Source organism: Elephantulus edwardii, unplaced genomic scaffold (genome assembly GCF_000299155.1).
Source record: "Elephantulus edwardii isolate Elephantulus edwardi_28Jun2011 unplaced genomic scaffold, EleEdw1.0 scaffold00113, whole genome shotgun sequence".
NCBI classification, from domain to species: domain Eukaryota; kingdom Metazoa; phylum Chordata; class Mammalia; order Macroscelidea; family Macroscelididae; genus Elephantulus; species Elephantulus edwardii.
The window spans coordinates 424,340-450,539 of NW_006399863.1; the positions used below are offsets into that span (position 1 = coordinate 424,340).

Sequence of the window (26,200 nt, forward strand, 5' to 3'; positions counted from 1 at the left end):
AAATGATCATTGTTATTTAAGTCATTAATGGATAAAGTGGTTTGTTAAGATTACATTAGATAAATGGAACTATAGGAATCTCTGGTAGCCTAGTGATAAAGAAGCTATGCTGTAGTCCTAAAGTTTGTGGTGCAATCTCCTCCCATGTGATTTACTGCCTCTGGAAACCCACTGGAGGGTCAGCTACAGGTTGGTTCCAACTTGATGGCACACAACAACAACAACAACATAGACATTAAACGTGTTGACTTTTTGTTTATAGAAATGTGATGATCATTTCGGTTTAGTTTTGAGGGTGTGTGGTTGTTAGGGTTTTTTTCTTACCATGGTAGCTGTTTCTCAGTGAATAGTAATTTCTTTTTCATATTGCTCTCGCCTGCTCTGGAATATTCTGTCATGAATCCTTTATCAACAACAAACAACTTTTTCAGCTTAAAATGTATCCCTTTCATTTGTTACCAAAAATTCTCCCCCAGGAATAGTTTGAACAGGATCCCAGGGGGTCAATGTTTCCTACCTTAAGGAAGGCACAACTCAGGAAAGCAAATGCTGAACTATTGAGCATTTCATGAAGTAATACAGTATTAAAATTAAAGAGAAATGTACTAGTGTCTGTCTATAGCAGTATCTGAAATTATTAAGGACAGGCTTTTCTTTATTTTGACAAATATTGCAAGAATGTTTTTATTTGAGGTATTATCAGACTCATGCAAAGATACATAATTATTCATAATATAGTGGGCTTGGCAGGTTCTGTATAAAATATAGCTGTGGTTAACATTTTGTAAATAGTCACATTTTATTCCCACTATATTCTGTTGAATCAGGTAAGAAAGATTTGATTCAGATCAATAACTATAGCACATAAAATAATAAACCCTTTCAAAAATGTAAGAGTATAAATTATGTGTGCTGGTGGCAGTGGCTGGGAAGCTGAACATAAATTTTTAAAATATTATAGCTTGAAAACCTAATAATCTATCAGCTATTAAAATAGAAAATAGGCAAGAAATCATTACTCTGAAGCCTTACATGATTACAAGGTGTTTGGGTAATTTTTCCTTCTTCATGTAGAAATAGCTCTCAGTACAAATTTTAGGACTTACCTGGTCTAAAATAGTCTGATTGGACTAAGTGACCATTTGAGATTTTTTTTATTGTTTCTGATTTCTGGAGCCCTGCCGGCCGGCATAGTACTTAAAGTGGCCGATAGTTGTCACTGTATGCCACCAAGTCAGAACCACGCCATAGCTGAGTCACTAGAAGGTTCTTAGCGGCAGGACTAGATGGTACTTAACAACTTAACAACAACAACAAACCGCATGGGAGTTGATTGCTCATCCTTCCGTGGAGCAGCTGTTGGATTTGAACTGCTGTCCCTCGATATTACAGCACAGCTCCTTACTATTATGCCACCTGAGTGCCCTATAATATTAGGGGTGATGCTAAAACCTCCACATTGCTAGGTCTTGCTTAGTGTTTTCTTTTGCCTTTCCTTTCATTTTTTTCTGAATATATGTGTAGAAAATGTTTGGCATTTCAAAATTCTTTTGTAGTATTCAATGAGATTATTTATGTTTATCATAATGTTTAATAAGAGTAGTGAGATTGGCTCAGAGCTATTCAGTGCATAGGGTCACTATGAGTTGCAGTGAACTTGAGGGCATGTAACAACAACAACAATGATCTGTCTTTAAGTATTTCCTTTACTGTTAACAGAAGTTCACTTGTTTCTTTCTTTCTTGACGGCCATTGAAATGGAACATAGTTTCCCTTCCAGTGGGTTTTCAGAGGTTATATGTCACCAAGAGGAGAATGTCATTCTCCCTTGCTGTGGTTGATAAACAGTCTACATTTGGTTTGAGGCAACTCCTTACCACTAGGCCACCAGAGCGCCCTAAAAATTCTCCTTTTTTACCTTACCTGGTATCATTGGTAACCAGCTGCTAATAAATGTTGCTCTCAACATGTTTCCCAGTATAAACATTTAATATATGTGGGGTCATACAATATCTGCCCTTTGGGGACTGACTTATTTCACTCAAAGAATTCAGGTTGTATTTCTAAAGTTGAAAGAATAAAAAACCAAATGGAAAGACAAACCCCAGTGCAAGCCGTGAATTGCAAAACTGAGAGATACTATGAGCAAAATCTTGAATGATCAAGGAAGCATCAAAAGAAGAGGAAAGGAATATACAGAGTCACTGTACCAAATGAATTCCTCCCTTATTTTACTCCAACTCCTGCTCTTTGCACATTCTGTTATATTATTTTGCCTTATCTTCTCAAACTGCCCTGTGAAATCAACTGTTCTTCTCTAGCATTTCTTCCTTTAGTTTTGGCATCTCATTGCTCATGTGCAATTCCAGAACCTCTTCTGACATCTGTGTTCGCCATTTCTTCCTTCTCTGTGTTTGTAAGGACCTTTTGCTCTCTTCATGGGTGTCATCAAAGATGTCATCCTGTAACTCATCTGGGTTTTGATCATTAGTGTTCAATGTCTCACACTTATTCTGGAGATGATTTTTAAATTCAGATGGGATAAACTCAAGGTTGTATAAACTCAAAGTTCTTGAGGACTTGTTTTCGTCAGCTTCAATTTGAACTTGCATATTAGTCTGGTCTGGTCACAGTCAGCACTTGGCCTTGTTTTGACAGCTCATATTGAGCTTCTCTAATGATTCTTTCCACAGATGTAGTCAGTTTGATTCTTGTTCATCAGGTAAAGTTTATTTGTAAAGACACCTCATGTGTGTTTCTTTTAAAAATGGATTTGCTATGAATAAATGACTGAATATGCAAAATTATACCATTTTTTGATTCTGATATTCATGCTTTGGGTATCCTATCTAAGCAATTGTTGATTAATTAGATCCTAAAGCATAACTCTAGTTTTCTTTGAAGAATTTTATGGGTTTAGTTATTACATTTTAGGATGTTCATACACTTTGAATAGTTTTTTAGAGGATGTGAGGTAAAGATCCAGGCTTGTATTTGTTTTTTTGCTTGTAGAGATGCAACTGTCCCCACACTGCTTATTAAAGACATTACTCTTTTTCCATTACCTGGACTTGGCATTTATGTTAAAAACACATCAGTCATCATAGATGCCCATATTACTTCTGGATTTTTAATTATGTTTTACTTGTCTGTATATCTATTCAGAGATCTCTAGTGGATGAGTGGAAAGGAATTGCACTGCCAGTCTAAAGGTATAGAGTTCGAATCCACCAGCTTCTTCTAGGTAGAAAGTTAGACAATCTCCTCATGCAATTACATCCTCTGAAAACCCGCTGGGTGATCAGCTATGAGTCATTATGTCCCGCGGTTCCAACTGAAAAACATATAACAACATCAGAAACCAATCTAACAGCTAGTGAGATAGTCCTTAAGTGATGAGCATATATATTGACATGTTTGCTTTATTAATCTGATGCTGTTTTAATGATTAAATACAATGTAATGAAATTAGAAGTTTTCTTTATTCCATAAATATTCTTTATATTCACCAAAGATTTTGTGCATATTCTTCCTTTTTCTTCTCCTGTTCCCCCTTCTTCCCTTTCCTCTTTATTCATCTCTTGCTCTTTTACTTGTAATGTTAAAGCCAACATCTTTTAAAAAAAAGTACAATGAAATGCTTTGTGTGAGTGTGTGTGTGTGTGTGTGTGTGTGTAGCAAAGACTAAGAAATGATGATCTAATGAAGTTAACATAATTAATTTCAAGACTTAGACTGCTGTAGGGTTCAAATGCTACAGGTGACTCATTTAGTCTCCAGTTGATATCATAGAGAGCATCTCTGCCAGGCTTCTGGCTGAATCTTGAGCATGATGTGTCCTGGTGATTTAATTAACATTCCATTCCATCAGTCTTGATTCTCTCTCTCTCTCTCTCATTTTTTTTCCTCTGGACTAGAAGGTATTGTGCTGCTGTCTGACTCTTCCACAGAAACTGGTTCTTCCTTAATGTGTTTCTTTTTATCCTTTTCTTCTTCACAAAGGTTTCATTTTCTTCCATCACTAGTACTTCTTCCTGTTGTTCCTGATACTCCTCTTCAACTTTTCTTTTAATCTTGGCCTATTTAGCTTTATTTTCTGTAATTTGCTCCTCTTTAGCTACTTGTTCTATCTTGCATTTTTTTAGAAAAGGTTGGCAATGCGGATCATCAAAAGGACCACACGTCTTCAGTTCACTTTTATATTTTTCTGCCTTTGCTTTTCCTGTTCCACTTACTCTTCTTATCCTTGTGTCTTCCAAGTTCCTCACATCGACCTTTAGTTTGACTCTGTTCTCCACTCCCAAGGCAGAAATGGAATCCTCACCAGAAGCGTCATGTCCAGACTGTTTTGGCTGCCAGCTTTTGAGAAATTTTTTCTTTCTTTTAGGACTTGTCTGGCCCACAAGTGAAGGTTGGTAAATAAGGTCTTATTTAGGGATATTCCATGCAGATTTGAGGGTTCTGAAGAGGCTCTGAAGAATGCCTTTTCTTCCCTGAGAATTTGAACTGTAAAAGCTTCCTGCTTGGGCAAATTCAGAAGAGAACTTCTATGAGCAATAAGTCATACCCCGACTAATTCCCTAACCGAGACTGTAACATTAGGTGCAATGACCACCATTCAACTTTGTAGATCCTAATAGAGTTGGGTCTATACTCTGAGATTTCAATCACCTGGGTTCAGAGATACAGAATGTTGCAAATATCTTCTTTGGAAACCTCTCTTCCTATCAATATTTCTGCGGCACTTTCACTTCCGCGTCAGCCTCTTCTGAAAGCCTACACTTTTCGTTAGACTTCTACATTCAGGCAAAGGAATGGAAGCAGTAATGGAGCACATACTATTATTTCTAAATGATATTGGCAGCACTAAAATAGGTTAGAAGCCTTATCTTGCTGGCACTTAAATTGTGGGAAATTAATATCAGTCTTAAGATATGGCACAACGTATCTTTGCCTTGAAGAAAAGTAAAAAGCATACTGACTGGGTAACCATGTGTTGGCTGTTTAGAATTCTCCTTCTTTCTGTACCCTGAGTGCAGATATGTAAGGAAAATGAATGAATGAAAACAGTTGTTGGTTTAGGGTGATGGGATTATGGGCTCCTTTTTATTTCCTCTTTATGGCCTTTTTAATGCTGTTTTAAATATCTTTGTGATATAAGTGAGAAGGAAAATTAAAAAGGTTTATTACTTATCAAGTATTACTGGCCTCTAAGGCATTTGAAGTCTTTGGAGATGAAATTCTCACACAGACAGCCTTGTTCAATCAGTCAAGTCATATTTATCTAGCAAGGCATTTTGGGAAACATAGAATCCCTGTGGAAACACTGTCCTTACTGAATCTTGAGAGCTTTGAGTAGTAAGAGAGTGTGCTGTGTATATCAAGAATGTGATCAATTAGTTTCCTGTTGGCCAGAGGGAACAAGTTTACGTTTTAGGAGGAGGTAGACTCTGGAAGAATGATAAGATTTGGGACAATTGGAGATAAGGGATCAGTGATATTACTGGGGACACAATTCTAGTTTTTCCTCCTTCCAGGCATATAGTAGAATTGTACTCAGGTGGTTTGATAGAAGTTTGTTATGTGAATGAATTGTGTCTTTTGTGATCTCAGTGCCCGTCCTTCTGATGCAAACTTCTTTTTTTTTTTGTTTTGTTTTTTTTTTAATCATTATTAAATTTTACTAGTTTTAATGAACATTTACAGAGATTTGGGGTTCTCATTCATTCATTGTTGCACAGTTTTCCCTACCCTCCTCCCCAGTTCGTTCATCTTCCCCCCGCCAAATGTCTGTTTTAATTGTCCAATTGCCATAGTGCTTGTTAAAGCCAGTTCTGATTAATCTCCTTTGTCAGTGTGACCTTTGCCATTCCCTATCACTCCTCCCTGAGAGAGATTTCACCCTGATTCATAAGGCTGATGCAACTATAGAGTTTTCTCTTCTTCCATAATGGCTCCTGATAATGTTTAATACATTGCAGCAAATGACGGCAAATATGTTTGTAAGCATGGTCGTCAATTTAAAAAGTGTGTGGCAACGTGTTAAGCAGATGTTTCCTACACATGCCTGAATTCCTGATTAACAAAGGTGGGGAGCTCTGGTGGCCTAGTGGCAAGAAGCTGCAACTACAATCCCAGAGGTGCAGGGTTCGAATCCACCAGATGCTCTTCCGGGGAAGGAGGGGCAATCTCCTCCTGTACCAGTCAGATCTGATTTGACGGTACACGCACACTAAAATAATAAAATTAAAAAAATAAAAAACAACAACAACAAAAAAAAACAAAGGTGAACAGAGTACACAGTGGGAATGAAGATGAAGGAAGCAAGAAGTAACCTTTTTACAACCCACTACAGCTTGGAACTGTTGATCTTCATAGAATCCCTTCCACTTATTTTATATATATATACAAAGTAAAACTATATTCAGAACAGAAAGCTAGTTTAACTTAAATGTATGAGGAAATAAAGACTGCAAAAGTTCTTATTAGTTGGTCCCTAGAAGCGTTAGGAAGACACTGTCGTGTTGGTGTGTACAGTGAGTTAACACTGCAGAGTATCTATACAGGTGTGAATCACCAGTGGCAACGTAGAGAAAGACGGGTAGTCTCCCCCCATTCCCATGCTCAGAAACTTGACGCAAGCTTGCCATGCAGCAGAATCATATTGAGTTTTCAGTTTGAGAAATAATAGTTGAAAGAGTAAGAAACAAGTTTGTGAGATTGGAACCTTAGATTTATGATAAGAAGTAGTTTTGGGGTATACCTGAATGAATGAGTTGGTGTCCCTAATTCACTTAGTTATTCTATGTCCTTTGACACACATATTTTGGGAATTTTGTAATCAAACTCCAGCCCTTGGGAAAATGCATCGTCTGGGGAAAGGAAGAGGTCAGTAAGAGAGGAGGATGCTCAGTGAGCTGGGTTGACAGACACTGTGACCACAGCAATGATCTTGAGCCTGACAGAGATGGTGGTGATGACACAGGATAGGGCGAGGTTTCAATCTGTTGTCCATAAGGTCCCTAAACAACAAAAATAACCCCAAGCTGCTACTACACAAAGGTATAAGAAAAGGCCTTTCCTAGAAAAGCTTGGTCAGCCAGAATGTGACCTGAGCACAGGACAGGGGCAGAACCTTTATTGATATAATATCTTTAAAAAAAGGTGGTCACTGTGTGAAATCCAAGTACGTGTCTGACTCAGATGCTGTACTAGAGAATTTTATTTTCTTCCTAGAATCTATTGCAAAGCTTGAACTGTACAAGTTGGCTTTCATGAAGAGGATGTCCCCACCAGATGATTTGATCCTAAGAGTCAAGCATTGCATATTCATTGCCCTGTGCCGATTTTTTCTCTCCACAGTGTGATGAAAAGAAATTAAAGTTTATAAAATGTTTGAGGAGTAATGGGAGAAGGGAGTGGGGGAGGGGACATACATTTTGTATTTAGCTTGATTTGCATCGGACAAGCTCAATGTTAAACAGGGGGAAATGACATCTTATTTCTAGAGTTCTTGAACAGTCCAATTTCTAACCAGAGGTTTAATATAATTTTAATGAAGATTTTTGCGTGTGAATTAATATAATAAATGTCAATGTTGAATAGAATAAGGTCACATTTTACTGCTTTGACCAAACGTGTATTCTCCCAAGATTCAATTTTATTACTATTATAACAGTCAGACTGGATAAGGTCACCAATATTTCTTTCTCAATGGCATAATATATGATGACAGCCTTTACACCAACTTTAGTTTTTGTAATCTGGATTTATATCCTGAAGCATATTGACAATGATTCACCATGAACAACGCTTGATCAAGTAATAGCCTATTAAGATGTTTTCAGCCTAATTTATAGAAACTTTGAAATGAATAAATGAAATAACTAAATGGTAGCAATTTTTTTCGCATTTTCTTGATTATGTTATTACCTCACCTACACAGATGAGCCCCTGTAGAGTTTGTCTAAATCTCAGCCTATTACTGTTGAGTCAATTCAGAGTCACCGTGACCCCGTAGGACAGAGCGGAACTGTCCCATAGGGTATCCATGGATTGAATTTTTCTAGTAGCAAAATGATTCTTGTTTCTCCAGTGGTGCCGCTGGTGAGTTTGAAATATTAATCTCTCAGTTAACAGTCAAGATACTTTAATCACAGCACCACTAGGATTTCTGAAAAGAAAAATGTGATGTTTGAAGAACAGTTTAGTAAAGCACCAAATTACCTGACCATGAAAGAACCAATCAGCTGGCCAATCTGTGTCTTTGAGCAGCATGTTCATTGAACAAGTTCAATCTTAGCAGTGACTTAAAGGATACCTGTCAAAGCCATTCACTTTGATTCTCCTCAGCAACATCCTCATCAGGGTATCAGTCTTTGTTGGCTTAGCACTGGATGAAATACTAAAAGCATCTATCACTTGACTTTTTTTTTAATAATTAAATGAACAAGTATATAGAACATCCTTAAACCTTGTCTGTTGTTGTTGTGACTTATAGTGAGTGATCCCATTAGACAAAGTAGAATTGTGTTTGGGTTTTCCAAGACACATCTATGTGGCATAGATTGCCAGGTCTTTTCATTCCTAAAGTCAATGGATAGGCTTGAAAATGCAACCTTTAGTTTATCAGCCAAGCACTTCACTTAGTGCACAACCAAGTGTCTTGGCTTAAAATTATAATAAATGCTAAAAAATATAAGCTGTTGTTGTTATTGTTGTTGTTATGGGCTATCAAGTTGCCTGCAACTCATATTGGAACTATATTCAATTGCCCTAAACCCTACTCTATCTATGAAAGTTATACAAGTGTTCAGGTCTTATGTTCATACAGTCGCTACAAGTTGTCTATGACTCGACAGCACTTAATAACAACAACAACAACATAGAAAGGTGGAGAGTCAGAGAAAGGGAGGAAGACTCTTAACAAGATGGATTGGCATAGTAACTATAGTGATGGGCTCAAACCTAGTGGAGAGCATGATAATAGGGTTGGATAGGGCAAGATCTACTTTTCATAAGACATTTCACAGACATGGTCAACTAGATGGTACATGAAAACCTTGTGCTTTCTACTACTTAATCTTTTTCTTGATTTTAGAAATCTTATGTGATGATGATAATGGTAATAGTCACTAAATAGAATTTAAGTTCTTCCTATGAGTCAGTTTACAAAATCCACTGTATTATCTGAAGATCATTATATAATATTTTGAAACTTGCTCCAATAACAAACAAAATACCATAACAAATCTTGGTCTGTCCTCAACCAGAATCAATGATTATCTATATCTTCCTGTGTTTATTTTATCTGCCCACCTCTATTTTTGTTAAAATATGTTAAGTCAAATGTTAGCAATCATTTCATCTAACTCCATACATTTCAGTCTATTTCTCTTACAATATGGACTTTTCCTAATGTAGCTGCAATGTCACTATCAGATTGAACAAATCAATAGTAATTATATGATATAATATTCATATTTTGACTAGTATTTCAAATGCAGTTTTATAATTAATTGATGGAATCATAATCTACACAAGAATCAAACATTATATCTCCTTATTTTTCATTAATATTCTATTTTATTCATTTAATTACACCTACTCCTCACTTGTCCACTATCTCATTATCTGATATTTTATATTTACAATGGTAAAAAAATCTATAATTGGACTATTTTGCACACTAACAATCTATGCCTTGCAGAAACAAAACAGTAAGGTGAGAGTAATGCTGGCTGTGATGGTTAAGGTTACATGTCAACTTGGCTGGATCTTGATTAATAGTGGGTTAGCAGTTTTAGAATGATGTAATGATCTAATTTGCAGTTATGCAGTGAGGTATATGAATTGGCAGTTATGTAATAATGTATTCTGGCAGTTGTGCAATGCTGTAATCATCATCAATTTTTGCACAATGCCTATTTTCTCATAGTAGCCTGATCTTTTTAGCCCAAGCACATTGAGAAGGAGTGATTACATGCTTTAATTATGTATTTTTATGGTAGTGAATTTAAAAAAATTTAATTGTCCTTTAGACTATTTTACAATCAAGATTCATTTATTTGCCTTTCTCAGCCTTATGCGACATGACTTTTTGTTACTAAGTGATATTATGTTGATTTTGACTCATAGTGAACCTCTGTACAACAGAACAAAAAAACTGTTGAGTCCTTATAATCATTGCTGTGTTTAAGCTCATTGTTAGAGCCATTGGGTCAGTCCACCTTCTTAAGAATCCTCCTGGTTTGCTGATCTTCTTTACTAAGCTTTCATCTTCTACTGGAAGTGGTCCCTCCAGTTGCACGGCCAACATTAGTGAAATGAAATCTCACCATCTTTATTTTCAAAGAATATTATGGCTATACTGTTTCCAGGAGAGATTTATTCATTCTTCTGGAAGTCCATAATATAGTCCATATTTTTTGTTAGCATCAAAATTCAAAGACATCAATAATTTCACAACCTTCCTTATTCATTATTCAACTTACACATGCATATGAAGCTGTTGAAAATATCAAGATCTGGTTCAGGTACACTGTATCTATATATGCCACACACGTACCTACACACACACACAAACATGTACACACACACACAAATGGACACATAACACAGAGGAGACAAACAGAGAAAGAGACACTCATAGAGACATATCTTTATTTCAAGGGAATAGCTCAGACACTTACAAAGGGTGGCAATTCCCTGGTTTATGGGTCAAATTTAAGGGTAGAAATTCTCTTGACTCAGTTTGTTGCTGTTATGTGTCTTCAAATAAAAATTGACTCATAATTGTCTCAACAATGGGTTTTCAGAGGCTGTAAATTGTGTGGGAGGAGATTGCCCATCTTTCAGCCATGAAGCAGCTGGTCAATTTGAACTACTTGCCTTTGGGTTGGCAGCAGAACTCTTTAACTACCTGTTTTAGGGCCTGACAAAATCAAGACTGCAGGTAAGGCAGCATACTGCTGGCTCTGGAGGCAGATGAATCCAAGCTCAGTCAGCTATATGGTGGACTACTGATTAAAGTCCAAAGTAACCGAGCTTACAAGCTAGATGTCAGATCTATACTGAGCAAAAATTAACTGGCTTTGCCAGAGAAAATGAGGATAGATACATTAAGCAAGATATGGATGTTCAGTCAGTGCTGGCCACACCGCTGAAGATAGGTTTCTTAACATTTTTCTTCTTTGCATTGTTGTTCTGTGGGAGCAAACTTCCAGCTGACCCTCCAGTGAGTCTCTGAGACTATAAATCACACAAGAGGAGTCTGTTCATCTTTCTCCCAAAAGCAACTGGTGGATTTGAACTGCCTGACAAACATAGCCTTTGGATTAGCAACACAACTCCCTATGAACCATGCCACCTGAATATCCCCACATAAGATCAAAGCTATTGCCAGATTAGAGTGTTAGATATCATCATGATTCTTTTAAGTCTGTTCGGAGCTGATCCGATTAGAAAACATCGGGGGTATTATCTGCATTATTATGGAACTGCCACATTACACAAATGCCAAAACAATCATCCAAGTTAAATCACTATCTTAACCGTCACACTGACCTATTTTCTATCTTTTAGAACTCCTGATGCTGATACCAACTTCACTGTAGACCAGGCACTACAGTGGTTTGAACAGTAAATAATAAACATTTGCTATTAAATATGTGAAAATGATAGCAAATTAGACCTTGCAGCATTGAACATAGTATATATTGCCTAGAGTAAAATTTACAAGCATATTAATAAAAACCAAGAGGCATAAGTGTGGCTTGACTATGCCATCAGTTGGTTCTACCTATAATTTGAAGGTAAACCTTTGTGGTGGTGCTGCTGGCTTTCAGATACATAGCATTAGAAGATGCACTGTCTGGATGTAGGGTTTTTTTTAATGGTTTTCTTATTTTTATGATGCTAAAATTGATGGAACTGAAACCACAAGTTTCTAAATCAGTTGACCTGTTTAGATTGTAAGCAGGAGTGACATCCACTTCCTAAACAACATACCTTTGGAAATTCTATGAACTTTGATAAATGTCAGTAGTTATAGAAAGGCTTCAGGCCTTTTGTTCATAGAGTCGCTGTAAGTCATGCTCGACTCGACTACAATTAACAACAACATTCCTCCATTACATAGATCCTCTTCTACTTTTAAAGTGTTCTTAGCCTTTTCTTTTATATAAATCTTTCTGGAGTCATTAAAGCCAATGAAGCTTTTCTCCCAATGTTTTTAAGTTAAGAAAATGGATGTTACTGGAATGAAGTTATTATGATATTAAAGAGCAAATTCGTGACTTGCTGGAATTTATACTTCTGTAATACACATCAAATAACACAATTTGGTGACAGATTTAATAACTACTATGATTCTGGAGTGATAAGGAGTAATTTTGGAATAAAAGGTATTTCAAGCTTTTGTAATAACCATAAAGTGCTATAAAATGTGTGATTTATAGTGCAACAAAAATGTACAACAATATCATAGATACTATTATTATTACCATGGTTCATTTCCTGTATTTGTACTGAGCGTGTTATTGTCAAGTCAATTCTTATTCATGGCGACTTCATGATTTGAAGAGAACTATACTTCACAGTATGAATCCACTAGCTGATCACGGGACAATGGTGGGCAACCAATTCCCATACATTTTATTGGCTCTGAAATCCTGCTGGAGGGTCAGCTGTGGGTCACTTCCTACTCAATGGTATATAACCACCATGCTCCATTAAGGGGCGGTCTGGTGGCTTAGTGGTGAGGAATTGTGCTGCTAACCCAAAGGCATGTGGTTCAAAACCACTGGCTAGTCCAGGGAGTATTATGGGCAGTCTCTTCCAATGAAGTTTACTGCCCCTGGAAAGATACTGAAGGGTTAGCTTAGAGATAGTTTTGAATTGATGATACATAACAATGAGCTTCATTAGGTTTGCAATGGCTGTAACCTTTTAGAAATAGATTACTAGGATGTTTTCCCAAGGTACCTCTGTGTGGATTTGAACTCCCAAACTTTTGTAGTCACACACCTAAGCATTTTGTGCTTCTACCGACTCCATTTATGTTGAAGGTGATGCTAAATTATAGTTAGAGATTCCTGAAAACAATTAGACGCTCTCTTGCTTTCATCTTTACATATTCCTTTTGTTCTAAATTTCCATGATATCTTTTATATTAATGGGTCTTGTGTTAGGAACTTTGATCTAACCCCTAAATGACCTATTAACAATTTTGCTGGAAATGATTCATTTTATTAGGCATTGACAATGGTCGTTTTCTTAAGTCTGGTATTCTTTTCACTTTCAGAGCTTTTCTTTTTCTTTACAGGACTTTCTATTGCAACAACACTTCAATTACCCAGAAATACAGTACAAAAATAGTAAATAATGCCCACATTGCATATGAAGGAGGTTACTAAAACTCAAAGATGTTAAGCAATTTTGCCATGACAAAAAGCTAAAAAGTGGTAGAATTAGAACTTGAATCTTTTGATTCAAAGTTTGAGTTGCATGGCAACCCTGAAGTTAGATCTCGAGTTCATTTCCAACTTCCCTCCTCTTCAGGATGGTCTTTTAAATGTCATGGTTTGTTTCAGAGTTTCCATATCCCCCATCCATACTGATCCTTCTGTGAATACACTCCATGAATTGTCCCTGGTGGCTGCCCAAATTTGACAAAAAACTCCTGAGTGTCCTTGCCAACAGTGATCAGAGTGAGAAATCACTTCCCTCAACTCAATACCAAACTCGCATTCACAGTCTCAGATAAAATGTGCTTTGTGGGAACAACATTTCTCTGTCAACTCATCTTGAGCTTATTCTCAACAAAAATTCCCAAGCTGTTTTTCCACATGCTGCTGCATCACGCACTTGAGCAAGTGGAGGCTGGACTGGGAAAGCTTATCTGGTGGAAGAATTCTCATATTTTGATTGGTTCAAGGGCAAAACTTAGGCAGAAGAAAGACGACCCAGATAATGTTCTATTTGTGGAATCAGACAGCTTACATCATTCAGAAGAATAATAGTAAATCATTCTTTCACTTATTAAAATAAGCTATTATGTATATGGTTGTTCAGCTTATGTATATAATCAAACAGTCATTTGTTTCAACAGCCACCCCTTCAAACATTCAAACTCTTATTAATGCCACCCATCTGTACAACCACCCACGTTCTCATATCCATTTAATGTTCAAGAGGTGACGTATGTTAGTAACTGGTTATGAGGGATACGACTTAAAACCAAGAAATCTTGATTCCTGTGTCATATTTTATGCTCTAGGTAGGAAAGTTTATGTATTGTTGTTGTTGTTGTTGATATTGTGTGCTGTCAAATTGGATCTGATTGGCACAGAAGAGATTGCCCCTCCTCCAGTGGAGCCTCTGGTAGATTCAAACCATGAACCTTTGAGATTGCAGCACAGCGTCTCACCACTAGGCCACCAGAGCTCCTCGAGGTAGGAGAAAGAGAAAGGTAAAAAAAGCATTCAAAGTCTAGTATTTGATACAGGATATGAAGCATATGAACATAGACATTGAGGAAGGTAGACCAGTTCCTGAGGAAGTAATACTGAAACTAAGACCTACTCAGGTCTCCCAGTGCTTGGTCTTTGTATTCAAGGTAACGAGAAGTTCTGCTTTTATTCTTTTTAAAATTTGGGGAATCTTTATTTATGGCAGCAGACTTAGTTGCTCCTCTAATGAGGGTTTTGTGAGTCCTTTGTGGAATTTTGGTCTGGGTACTTCTCACAGCAAGTCTTTAGGAGTAGAGATTAAATGTTAATTATTCTTCTCCCCTCCCTCTTTCCCACCCTGCTCTTCTTAAATAACCCTCCCAGACTGATTCTAGCTGTATATAAATGTTCCTTTAGTTTTTATATTAGTAGTCTCAAGCCATACATATGGCTTCATCTGACATACTTTGGACATGTAAGGAGAGACAGGTTCTTGGAGAGGGACATCATGCTGGGCAGAGTGGAGGGACAGCGCAGGAGGGGAAGACACTCTATGAGGTGGATTGATTCAGTGACTGGGGTAATCGGGATGGGTGTGTCAGAGGCACAGGATAGAGCAGGGTTTAGGGCTGTTGTACATAGGGTCGCTATGAGTCGCAAATGACTCGACGGCACATAAACAACAACAACAACAACAGTCTTAAGCCATAATTACCCTTTTGTGACTGACTTTCGTCACGCAGCATAATTTGTTCTAGTTCATTGTTGTGCAGCATTTTATAAATTTGTGATTATTTTTTCATGATCTATGTCATTCCACTTAGTTAATGTATTCCAGAGTCTTTAGCCATTCATCTGTTGAAGGATGCTTGGGTTGTTTCCAACTCATAAATAGTACTGCAGTAAACATGGGTGTGAACATACCAGTTTGTAGAGCAGCTCTTGTTACCTTGAGATATATGCCTAAGGATTGAATTTCTAGATTAAATGATTCTTTTTAATCCATCATTTTAAGAATTGTTTTCCGTAGTGGTGGCATAGTTTTATATTCCCTGAGCAGTTTATGAGAGTTCTATTCTTACCACATCCTCTTACACCATTTATCATTTGATTTACTATTAAACAATGCCTCCCACTTCCTGGAATGAGATAAAGTTGTCATTGTCCTCAGGTCAACAGCACCTAATGACAGCAAAACAATAGTTAATGATACTGGATTTGTGGTATTGAATATACTGAATATCCCATGAGCTGCCAAAAAGAACAAACAGATATGTCTTGGGCAAAGTGAAGCCAGAGTGCTCCCTGGTGACAAAGATGGTGACATTGGGCCTGTTGCTAGCAGGGGCCACTTCTTGGAATGTAACATCACACTTGGAAAGGTGGAGAATCAGAGAAAGAGAGGAAGACATTCAATGAGATATATTGGTAGAGTGACTGTAGCTATGGGCTCAAGTGTATCAGAGATGATGAGAATGTCATAGGCTAAGACAGACGGAAGTCTGTTGTCCCTATATTTGCTTTGAGTTGTACTCGACTCGAGGACACTTAACAACAACAACAACAAAAATGATTTTGAATGTATCTTCATGCATTTGTTAGCCATCTTCATGTGTTCTTTGGTGATGAATCTATTGTTGGTCTCTGTTTTACAAATGGATTGTTTATCTTTTATTTGCCCTTATGCTTTTAAAGAAGGTTTAAACTTTGTTGTTATTAGGTGCTGTTGAATTGAGTACAATGACAACTTTATCTCATTCCAGGAGGAGAGAGAGCATTTTAAAGAAAAGAGGAAATGTTAATGTTGCTGTTAAATGTTGTGGAGTCGAGTGACCCAATGATCGAAAGACCTAAACACTTGTATGACTTTCAACGTTTCTCCAAGTTCATAGAATTTCTGGAGGCAAGCTATTTCAGAAGTGGATGCCATTCCTGCTTCCAAACTTATTTTAATCGTGGAGCTCCACCAAACACTGTCCTTCATGGGTAACCATTATCTCATTTGACACATTAGTGTCACAGTGTTTAGCATCACAGGAACCATGAGTTACCTCTGTATAGCAAATGGACAGACCAGTGCTATACCACTTAGAAGAATGTTTGACTAAAAACAGTTAGAATCAGGCCTGAGGGCCACAGATTAAAATCATTCACCTTTGGCTTGGTAGCATAACTTTCTATCCACGAGGCTCATGGAACTCTCTCTGTTTTGGTGGTGGTGTTGTTAAGTGCCATCGAGTCATAGACAACTCATAGACACTCACTATAGAAAGGGTCTAATTAAAATGTATTGCTAACTGGAGGATATGCACCCTATTGTTTCAAATCAGGGGGTTTGGCAGGACTTCTCTTCTTGTTGGTAATTCATAATGGAATATACAAGGAATGTCATGTGTGTAGTTACCCAGTTACATTATGCAGTACAGAAGCTCCCACCTACCATATTGCTATAGACAGGAGAACATTTGAAGAAGATGCCTTAACGCATAGCAGCTAGATGGAATGATGCATTCAGAGGTCAGGATCCTTGGTGACAGACTATTCTCAACTAAGTTGTTTGAGGAGGAAAAGTCAAAATGTAGACTTTATTTTTGCCCAACAATCTGTTGGGGAAATTCAGGAGCATAAGGCAATGGGTATACTACTTCCTAGAGAGCTTACTGAATAAATATATCTTTTTGAAGTCATTTAGAGTTCTTTGTTTTCTTCCCCCTCCTATAAATGATATGAAGTCCTTGCACAGGATAAAAATATGTGGCGGTTGTACATAGTCACTGATTTGGAACCAACTTGATGACACCTAACAACAAAATGTAGTAAATCAAAACATAAAAATTACTGAGAATGAGAATGCGTTGTATTCCATATAAAGCTATGACCAAGGCAGTTTGAACAGTGCTTGCTTTTGTTATTATTACAGTATAAGGTACAGAGCATGAATCTGTTCTGTGTCTTAGTAAATTGTCCAACAAAAGCTTCTAACATCCTGTCCTTAACCATTTGCAGTGTTATAAAATACAGTTTTGTGGAATTTCACGTTTTGCTGGTATTCCTGTCCTGAATCTTCTTCATTTTTTCTTCACAACTACTCTCTTCATTTATGTCTGTATTTCAACATCAAGTCCCTCTACCCACCCGTTCAAGTCTCTTCAATAGCAATATGGTGAACATTTTTCAAGGTCACTTCTTTTCTTCTTTAACTCAATTTACATTTGAATCAGTTTGATTCTAGAATGATTCCTTTTTTTATTTTTTTGGCACCGTCAAATTTTTTAACCTCTTTTTATTACCCAATTTTTGAAAATGTCCATGGGTTTATCACAGAAAATAAAAAAGCAACATGACTCTATGCCCTCTGGTCAGGGCGTGGCCTACTTGACTAACAGATGTGCAGCCAATCCCAGCAGGCTTTGAAAGAAAGGACTTGATTTCTTAATTATCATAATGTCTACCTGTTCTTTACTTTGTGAACTGCAGAATTGTAGTACTGGAGTTTGTACTTTATACAGTCATCAGATATGATCTCAGACCTGAAATTTGAACTGTATTTTAGGGGGCTCTGTAATTTTGGAAACTGTTATTTGTGGTAAATGCAATTTGTTCATATGAAAAGAAGCAGTGTGAAAATTGCCTGTAGTTTCCAGCATCGAAATATTCAAGAATTTTAGCAATGCTAATTTCCAAAATCTTTTGGGGGAAAAATTTACACACACATGTGCACACACACAGTCAACAAATATGACAACAGTGGCATATTGGCTCACATATAGCAGTGACTGCTAGCCTTGAATCCTGAATACTCTGGTTCCCATCACTCCCAATGGCTAGGCTCTAAGAGGTCTCATACCCTTGTATGCATTACCAGTTTGAATTTCTATTGATGTGATGTTGAGAAGAGTAGCCACCCACCAGTCACACATGAATGTTTAGGTTTTATGTTTGTTTGTGTGTTTGTTTGCTTTTAACTATTTCAACTTCAAAGAAAAGAAAACCCAGTTGCTCAATCATATTTCAATAGCCTCAAGCAACTCTTGTTTTAGATGCCATTGAGTTGAGTATGACTTTTAGAGACCCTGTCAACAGCTCTGAACCTCACCACCATCACAATCTCCATCATGCTCAAGCTCATTGTTTTATTAGTCTCTTGTCATTTCATCTCACTGAACATCTTCCTCTCTGCCACTGACCTGCTGTCTTTCCCAGAATGACGCTGCTATCTTGGACAAGCCAAGTATAGAATTCCTAGTATTACAGAAAGTTTCATTGGACAGTGCTGCTCTATCAGCCATTATCTCTATTAACTAAATTATTATGGGCATAGACATGTTAATAGCACTGACGATCCAAAACACCCTCTCTCTTAATTTATAGTGTTTAAAATAGACTAAGCTGAATCAGATGAGATGCTGAATAAGAATCAGAAAGTATTCTGTGTTTGCTCCAAATAGAAGCATCAACACTTTTGCAATTTCTACTCTTTGGCATTGTATCTGAGGTTGTACTTTAGTGGAAAATCACTTGGCAATCCGTAAAGAAACATTGATAGATAGTTTAGCAGTAATAATGTTGTAAACCCTGTGAAAACTGGAACATTTGTTAAGTCTAAAACTTGTCAGAAATGGGAAACTCAGATGCTTTCCACAAACGTAGAGTGATTGGAAATTAGTAAGATTAGATCCTGTCAAAGGTGGAAATTTTGCAAGACCAAGAAAACCAGGCCATCCTGTGATTTCTTCCTCGAAAAGGTTTCACTATACAAGGAATTCTAGTTTCATTAAAGTCACTGTGGCAATCATAGTGATAATGAAAACAATGACTTCAGTGGTGACTAATAAGGACAATATCTGATTCTCCATTCCAGAATTGTTTCTTAGAAATGATGTTTTTGGTATATATGTGTATAAAGCAAATAAAAGCGCATTATAGGTTTCCTCAGGAAATAACAATGTGTATATATATAATTTTAAAATTGGTATGATATTAAATCTCTCTTTCCATAACTTTTGTTATGCATTCTTTTTATACTTGGCTGACGTGTTTTGTTCCTGTTTTTCCAGTTATGTACAAAATTAAATCCTAGTATGTAGGAATCTTTTATTCAAGCTGTTATTTCTATAGATTCTTTTGAACTGATGAGTGTACTAAATGAAATACAAAAAAAAGATATAGTTTAGTGCTATAGAAGCAAAGTTGGAAAAATACTGTTGTATGAAAAACGTTACAATTCTTAAAAGACACCCATTATCTTCAAGTCAATTCCATTTTCTAGGGACCCTATAGTTGTAGAGTAGAATTAATCTATCATTTCCTAGGCTGCTTGTGATATTTACGGGAGCAGATCGACAGGTCTGTTCTTGTGGAGTTGTTGGAGACTAACACTGATGACATTTCAGTTAACAACTCAATGCTTGACTATTGGGCTATGAGAAATTCTTTGTTGAAATAATAGCACAGATGGCCTAGTGGCAAGAAGCTGTACTGCGATCCCAAAAGCACATTGTTCGAGGCCACCAGCTGTTCCACAGGAGAAGGATGGGCAGTCTCCTTCCTGTGTAATTAACTGTCTCTGAAAACCCACCAGAGGGTCAGCTATGGGTTGGTTCCAACTTGTCAGTACACAATAACAACAAACTTGAAGAAGAGGGAGGAATGATTCAGATAACTCTAGAAAAACTGGTGTCCGGTGATGCTTAGAATAGAACAGAGAATCAAAATACAGTCAAAGAATAAATGAAGGAGTGCATATGGGTAGGTGAGAAGAATGTAGGAAAAACGGGGTATAGATCTAAACGTGGAATAAACATATTTCACACAGGTTGTAAGTTAAGGTTTTAAGAGAAAGTCATATTTAAATTACATATCCATCTTTTGGTTGTAAAGAGGACAAGTTGGCTAGAGGAAGACCTTTTAAGGAACTCACTATCATTTGCATTTTTTAAAACCATCATTTCTTTAGTTTTTATTATTTACTAATGTTTTCTGGGTATCACAAAGGATTTGTTCTTGAATTGCTATATAAAATAGGTGATGTTATAATAGATGGAGAAGAGATAGAGATTGTCAATGATTTAGTTTGAAGACTAAGGTGTATTGATCCAAACCATAATCTTTTCAGTTACTTGCTGTGCAGCTGGAAGTTGAACAGTGAATAAGAGTTGAAGAAGAATTAATGCCTTTAATTTGCAGTGTTGGAGAAGTGTACTAAGTATCTCATGGTCTACAAAAAGGACAAACAAATATATCCTGGAAAAGGTGCAGCCAGGGTACTCCTTGGAGCCAATGAGGGTGAAACGTTATCTCACCTACTCTGGGCATGTTGTTAAGAGAGACCAGTCCTTGAAAAAGGATACTATGCTTTGAAATGTGGAGGGTCAGCAAAGGAGGGGTTGGGCTTGAGTATGTTAGAGATGGTCAGAAAGGCACAGGGCAGGCAGAATTAAGGTCCATTGTTCACAAGGTCACTATAAGAAGAAGAAAAGCTTATGGTTTGATTCACAGCAGAAGAAATACTTCTGTAAGATCACAGCCACTGGAAACCATATGATGTACCCTTCTATCGCGAAGCAGGTGAGATCACTATCAGCTGAGCTGATGCGCCAGCAATGGTTTTTATTATTGCTTATTATTTATATATTGTATTTACAATATGCTATTACTGGATTTAAATTGACATAGAAGCATTTGAGAAAAATGTTATTATTTAAAAGCAAACAATCCGTGACAATGTAATAAAGTAAATAAGAATGTTAACTCTAAAGCAAAGGATACTAAGTCTAAGAGAGCTGAAAAAGAAAGTTCATCTTAGAAGGAAGAAGGGTCTTTTTGAAACCTTGAAACAAAGCTGCTTTAGAAGAAATGGAACCTCAGTGTTCCTTAAAGAATGTGGTGAAATAGCTACCATGTTGTGTGGCATGTTATTAGGAAGGACCTGTTCTTGAGAAAAGAGGAGGGTCAGAGATAGAGAAGACAATAGTCATGGAGCACGGAGAGGGATTGGCACAGAGGCAATAACAACTGGTGTGAGCCTATCATGGGAATGGTGGGCTTGGGTCAAGGTTCCAATCTGTTGTTCTAGGCTTGCTCTGACTCAATAGTACATAACGACAGCAACTTCTATAGTTATAAATTTAAATAGTTCTGAGCTTTGTTTGTCTTGAAAACTTATCAAGTTGACTTTATTAGGAAAGAAGTTTAAGCAGATGGGGGGGGGAAAACCACAACTTTTTTTTTCTAGTTTACAAGCCTTAGAGGTCTAGTGATAAATGCTGAGCTATATTTGCATACAAATCACTGTCTTGAAGAAGCCTGCTTTCCTGACACTCTGAAAGCGTAGTTCATTGCTAATTTCCTTTTTTTTTTAAATGAATTGTTTCTTTGTTTTTAGAGGCAGCCTGATTAACTTATTCTATTCTACAAGTTACTAGAGTGGCATTAGAATGTCTTCTGCATCCTGTTTTGGAAACATTTGGAAATGGCTTGCTACAGAGAGGTTTTTACTCTTTTTTGGGGTTTTTTTGGCTAGAATTTTCTGTATTTCCATTGTTGTCAGTGATTTTTGCCTATTCTTTAATTTTGAATGGCTCACACAATCATCTTTATGTGTTCAGCTGTCTTTTGTTGGAAGGAGGCATGCTTTAAATTGTTCACGGCTGAATCAGATTAAAATGGTTTCATAGGATGCCTTAAAAAAAAAAATTCCTCTTTTGTGGAAGGTTCTTCCTCCTGGACTCTGACACACTGCTCAGAGACAAAGTAAACATTTTCTTGTTTTCCAGGAGTGGGTCTATTAGATTCTGAGCTAAAAGGAACCAAGGCTGGCATTTGTTTTTAATCATTCTCTTGCAGACTAATTTTCAAATAATTCTGCTAATTTAAGTCAGTGATTCTTAATTGGGATCAGGAGACTACTTAGTAATTTTTTCAAGCTATAGACTGTAAGAGAAAATGTACACCTGTATGTGTGAACACACACATGCTCAAATATGCTTGTATATGGCAGGATGTGTGTGGTGTGTGTATTTCACAGTTTCAGGCAAATCATAGAATTTCCTGCAGTTCCCAGGTTAGGAAAGCCTGTTTTGGCTGATTCTGGGGAAATCTGAAATTCAAGAAAGAAATGTCTCTAAATGTTAAACCATGCAACCCAGAGGACACGCTGCCTCCCTCTGCTTTGCGTTATAGATTGTATCCCTATCCAGCTGTCTGGTCAACCCAGAACCCGGATATCTTCATGATCACTCACTTCTTCCCCCATCACTAAGTCCTATCAGTCCCACTTGGGAAAAAAAAATACACCTCACATTTTCTTCCATTCCACTGCTACTATCACTGTGAAGCCCTTTTTTAATCCTAAGGACCACTACGTTTTTTCTTGCTTTAAATTTTTTTTCTAGTCAGAATTTGAAAAAGAGAACTCAGATTTTGTCACAAACCTCTCTCTCGAGTTTCAGAATGCAAAATACGTCTGGACTCTTGATCAAGCTTAAAGGCCTAAAAAAAGTGTCTTACAGCTCTTTCTCACGTATTCTCTCTCTTCTTTCTGACCCTCCTGTTAAACTGTGAGCCTCATTCCCTTATTAGTTTATTTGCATTGGAATGTGCTTCTCCTTATTCAATTTTTTATTTTCCCGCTGATTTCCCATCACATCCCTTGTCCCTTTCACAATTGGTAACCAATTGCTTTTCAGTTGACTTTGACTTGTGGCAACCCTAAATGTGTCAGAAGAGAACAATTACCTCGGATTTTCAGTTTCTGATTTTTCACAAGTAAATTGGCAGAACTTTCTTATAAGGCACTTCTGAGTGAACTTGAACCTCCAGACTTTTCATTACTAGACAGTCATGTTAAAAGTTTGTACTCCTCGCCCCTCAGGGAGTCCTCATAGTAGTCATTATAATTTAATCTGTCACTTGTCTTTTATACACTTTAGAATACACTTTGCGGAGGGAGCCTTTGGCCATTGAGCTGACTCTGACTCATGTGAACCTTCCACTGGGTTTCAGGCTTTTGAAGTTGCAAATCTTTATGGAAAGAGACTGCCTCACTTTCTCCTGTGGAGCAGGTCGATTCAAACTGCTGACGTTTTGGTGAACGGCACAAGTCATAAATGAAGCTCCTAGAGCCCTTTTTTTCTGGAGGAGAGGAAGGCATATACCTGGTTTGTTTCCTTGGTGTTTTATACCATGTCTGCCAAGTCAAAGCCAATGTCACTCACTGCTCTCAAGTCAGAATCAACCCCTACCCGACCCTTTAGCAGATTTTCAGAGGCTGTAAATTGTACAGAAGGAAAATTTCTTCTTCAGAGCAGTTGATGGATTCCAATTGTCTGCCTTTGGATTGGCAGAGCAATGCCCTACCCACTGGGTTGCCTGGTAATAAAGTCTTAATGAGCACAAACATACTTGTTAAATGAGAGAATAAGGAAAAACACATAGTTCTAAAACATTTTATTTTATCCTTTATTCAGAATTTGTCTTTTATGATCTTTCTTAGATAATTTATAAATCCTTTGACTGAATACCTGTTGAACATCTATCACTATGGGATAGTCTTACTTCACTGACTTTAGATGGTAGTTCAAGAAAGATTGAATTGGGGATGGGTAATTTAGAGCCTGGGAGAATTCCAAATTAACATAAATTAAGATTTGCTTTCATTGTTTCAAAAAGAAGTTGTTTGCCCATGGCTTTTAGTAAATGTTTGTGGCCAAAGAGGTTGATTAAAATACACAGAGTAATGTAATACTCCGGTCCTTCTAAGTCCCACCCACTTAGATAGTCCACACATTTTTCACGGAAAAGGCATAGTCTTATTGTTGTTTAAAGTGATAGGCATGATTTCTTTCTTTTCTACGCCTGGGGCTGTTTTTCATTAGAATTTCAGGGTTATACAGTGCTAATTTCTTTACATTTCACTTGCAAGTTTCTAAATTATTTTACATGCAAGTAAACTGAGTCTAGACAGGTCACCTGATCTTTTTTTGCAATCATGGTTCTGAGAATTTACTCACAAGAAGTAATTGTTTCTTAGGACAAACAACAATAAGCATACCAATCATTTGCACTTTTTTTCACCAGGCTCAGAATTCTAGTTGAACTTGTCCATAAGTGTTTCCTTTCATCTAAGAATGTTTGACCTTCTAAATATTTCCTTTTTTATCTTCCTATGTCTCTTTGCCTCCCATTTTCTCCTTATTACTTTCCTTCCACTTAAGTGTCTCTGTTCCTTAGAGGCAAGGATAGTGAAACTCCATCTCCCATACTTTGGGCATGTTGTTAGGAGGGAGCAGTGATTGGAAAAGGATTATCTTTCTTTGAAAGGTGGACAGTCAATGTGAGAGAGGAAGATTCACAAGATGTGTTGACCTGGTGATGCTACCAGTGGTCTCAAGTGTGTCAGAGATGGTGAGGATGGCACAGGATAGATAGGGCAAGGTTTAGACCTGTTGTTCATAGGGTCAATTTGACAGCACATCACACAACAGCTTCCCTTTATTTATAATTCGGTTGCTCTTGGTCATCAGAGGGTATCTGAAAAAAAAAATCATGATCTCTGAAGTGCTCTCTTAATCAACTTTACTGAAGATTTGCTGCGTGGGATTGTCTGTGGTCCTTGGACGTCACTGTACCCGTACCAATCGTCATCTGTTAATTTAGACTCATGGCAGGCAACTCCACGTGTGTCAGAGGGGAGTTGTCTCCACAGGATTTACGACAGCTGGGTTTTCAGAAGCAAATTGCCAGACCTTTACTCTGAGGTGTATTCTTGAATGGCATCTCAAGGAGATTTCAGGAAGAACCTGCAGGGAGATTCTAAGGTTCTGAGTTGAGCAGTGAGGTGGTTAGGGATAGAATTTAGATGATAAAGAAGAAGGAAACACTATGTCTTGAGGTTTGTGTGATTCAACATTCGGGGACATTCCTGTAGTTCTAGGATGATGAAAATAACAATATATCTTCTTAAAGATTGCCATAGGCCATTCCATATCATTATGAAAGGGAGTGTTCTTGAATATTTTGATTACATTCTATCTGAAGAAGGGCAGATACTTGGGATTTGAACCACTAAACTTGCTCGTGGCTGCTTTGAGTGTCATAACAAAGCCTAATATTGGAATCTATGCTTTCCACACTCAAATGGAGCTTGTACTGGAAGGACCCCTTCTATCAGGGGAATTAGCTCCCATACACAATGTCACCACCCTGTGGGTGAAGGCTCCCAGGGAGTTCTCTCCTTACTTACTACCAGTAAAAGTAAGTGGGGGAATGATTTTTCTTGCATATGGTTTTCAGATAGATTGTCAATGAAATGCAGATCTTTAGCATTGCCTTCTTATCTACACTAGACTAAAAAGCTTTCACAAAGTTTCTGTAGTGGTACTCATAACCAGAGTCTGTATGCGGTTGGGAAGGAGGGAGCCACTCAGTGAGAATAATCTTTAAATTTTTTTTTGAGCTTCTGAGTGTACTTCATTGCTCTTCTACTGCAGTAATCCTCCAACTCTTCAGACTGGAGTGCAGGGTACGTTTTCATGTGCTGTGTTCCCACCCCCATGTTGATATATCACGGACAGATACTTTTGAGTGACAGCAAGCTTTCTTCCTTAATACTCTCCTCACCAGGATCATCTACATTCTAGCTACTTCTCTCCATCTCCAGGACAATGAAAATAACAATATATTTTCATAAACATTGCTGGAAGCTACTGCAAAACCCAGAAATGACTTCCATATCATTAAGAAAGGAGAGG

General features: G+C 37.3%; 1 pseudogene; it reads right to left on the reverse strand.

The window, feature by feature from the left end:
• Positions 1-4,079: 4,079 nt before the first annotated feature.
• On the reverse strand, positions 4,080-8,277 carry LOC102876090 (annotated as a pseudogene).
• Between the last annotated feature and the right edge of the window lie 17,923 nt (positions 8,278-26,200).